Raw genomic sequence first — 3,171 nt, 5'->3', positions numbered from 1 at the left:
TCACAAAATATTATGTGGGTAGAGAAGTTTTAGTAAGACATCACGTGTATTCAGTTTTCCATCTGAATTTAAAAAATCCAAAATTTCTAGGTACTAAAATACACATAATTTGGGTCAGGGGGTTAATTTTAAATATCACCAAGGAGAAGGAGGATCCAAAAATTCTTATATATCGAACAATAAATTGCATAATTATATATATTTTTTATATTACATAGTAATCATATATCTAATATTTTTCCAGGATTACCATCAATTTGAAACAGAAGCCATAGCCCGAATGAAAAGCTTCGAAGCTCAATTGTACAAATCTTATCAGCATGGAGTCACCGACTCAGGAACTAAAGTTTGGTCGTTTTGGAACTCGATGTTCTTTGTGGAACCATCTACACAACGATCGGTAAGATCCATAATCATACATCGACATTTTTTTTAAATTCACTCGTTCACCATTTATATCACTCTACTTTCTTTCTGTGTTAAACATCGCATATTTATAGCAAGTCGGAACATAAAAATAAGCATCATTTACGATCCGCTACTATTCTTATGAATATTTACGATAGTCTGGCAGAGTGAAAAATTCCTCGACAGAATCATTTTGTTGCCAAAGTTTTAATTCGATTATTGACTTTGACAATAAAATAATAATAAAAATAAATGATACTAATATTGTAAACACTTACGAAACTTGTTTTACAAAAATAGTATTTACGTATATTTTGATTTTACGACAACGGTAACATATTGAAGTTATATAATCAATATGCAAAACTTGCATGCATTTTTTTGATATTCTTGATTTTTTTAAAAATATGTTGTTAAAATCGGAATTGGAGAAAAATCGAAATTTTGGAAAATCCTCTTGAACAAATATTCTGGAATGGTTAAACTTTGAAAATATTTAAACGAAAACAAAATATTTTTAACTTCCTGCAGGGTAAGTTATGGTAATCGCAAAAAAATCGAAAATGAAAATTTTTATATATCTTTACGTTTCAAAGGTTTCTGTGCATGTGTGTGTGTGCGGATACAAATTTTCGTCGACGATTTCGCGAACCCAGATCAACGGATTTGAATAATTCAAAAAACATTCGATTTCTACTGATAAAGGGACGTGCTGATTAATTTTTGGCAAAGGCAGGTCTAGCCGTTTTGGAGATATGAGTCACAAAGTGCTAGAAATGGTATTTCAGTTTTTGAGATAAGGGAGCGTCCGATTTAAATAATTCAAAAAACATTTTACTTGTATTGACGAAATGAACAACTGGTAAAATATTTGTAAAGGCAGATCCAGCGTCTCCGGAGATCAAGTAAAAAAAGTAAAAAATTACGCCATTTGGCAGTCAAAAATGAACATTAGATATACGTACATCGTACTATCAGATATTTTATAAGATTATAATAATAAGTACAAATTTTGTGTACATTATATAGGTTCCGTACCAATGTTTACTAGTAGACGACTACTCGGCGCTTACGCGATTTGATTCGACCCCAAATCAGCGATTGATTGAAAAAATGTTTAAAATTATCAAAAAGAAATCATAATATAAAAAAATTGAAATATAAAAAAAAACATTTTTTCAAAAAAGTCAATATTTTTCCAAAATTTCAAAATTTCTCAAAAATCTAATTTTTTCATAGTTTTTTTTTTAATGATTTACATTTCGGTATGGGAAGTTGCAGCAATTTGCCTTAAGGCACGATGCCATGCGCTCCTAGTTCAAATTCCATACCAGAATACCTCTTAAAAGAGCAACTTTCATAATGTATGTACGGAATATATTTCGCCTAGAAAGATGGAAACACAAAAGTAGTGACTGACATGTGTGTTGGCCGTCATTGCCTTAGACATCGAGTCTCGTTATTTTCAGAGAGGCCCACGTCGGTTTTATAAATACCTTTGCCGGTCGTGCACATATGCAGATTTCCCATATCATCGCGGCAAGATATTTTTACACCGGAGCTATCTACCGAGCCGCAATTGAAAAAACGCTAGTGCATTAGTTTTTGTGATGAAAAATTCATAAATAATTCTATGAATAGTGAAATTACACGATGGAATATAATTCTTCGAACTGTTCTGTGTCATTAATAACTTTACATAATTATATTACAAGGGTGTTTTGACAAGCGATGTTTTTACTGCGACTAGCAGATTCGTTTATGAAATGGGTTACATTTTTTATACTAATAACGAATGTAGTTCGAATTTAATTAGTTTAGAGTAGAATATTTTAACTAAAATGAATATGGAAGATTCAAAGAAAAACGACCCAGAGGTCGTAGTTCCAAGAAGACGAAGAAAGTACTACCACGGGACAAAAACTCCGGATCCAAACCTACGAATTAACGCTTGTCAAAATGTTCAGACTCGGAAAACGAATCAATTGAAAAAAACTAACGATGACAGAAACACGAGCGATCACAAACGGAAAATACTGGAAAAAGAAAAACAAAACCATTCTTCAAAGAAGAAGCATGTCAAATCCTAGAGTTATTGACAACCAACAACAATCAGAATTATTTCAATTGCTCAAAGCTGCGAAAAGAAGTCTTTCAAGTCCTAGAGATATTGATAATGCTAAACTACCAAATTCTGATAAAAGATCTACTCCAAATTTAGTACACGAATCGAAAATTTTAAGTAAGTCTAGAAATAGTGAAAAAAGAAACGTGAATGCCAGTAAACAAGTTAAAACAAAATCAAAAGAAATAATAAATAACAATACAGAAATATCGAAGCCCGAGAAAAAAACTATGGTTTATAATGATAATTACGAATCATCGACCGAATCTTGTTCAATTGGTGAAAGTGACGACATAAACCCTGCAATAATGGGATCCAATTATTAGAAAAATTGAACCGGAAAAAACTAAAGCCGAAATTAGACGACTACGCACTAATGTGTAAAAACATCGCCAGGTAAACAAATTATACCTACAAAGAAAGATTCTGAAAAATCCAGCTACATACTTTTATTAAGAGATAGTAGAATATTATGGAAACATTTTAAACTGACGCATAGCTCCGAATGCAGGCGAATACGATGTTAACAAACAAATGCATATCGGACATGATAGCTATGTTGATATTTGTGGTTGCGGTGGCATGATATCAAATTCACAGAAGGTGCATTTGAAAACTTTTACAAATGTGGTGTGAAA

Source organism: Ctenocephalides felis, unplaced genomic scaffold, assembly GCF_003426905.1.
Source record: "Ctenocephalides felis isolate EL2017-DRISC unplaced genomic scaffold, ASM342690v1 CF-g0.4_SCAFFOLD_00845, whole genome shotgun sequence".
Taxonomy (NCBI): domain Eukaryota; kingdom Metazoa; phylum Arthropoda; class Insecta; order Siphonaptera; family Pulicidae; genus Ctenocephalides; species Ctenocephalides felis.
This window is presented reverse-complemented; position numbering follows the sequence as displayed.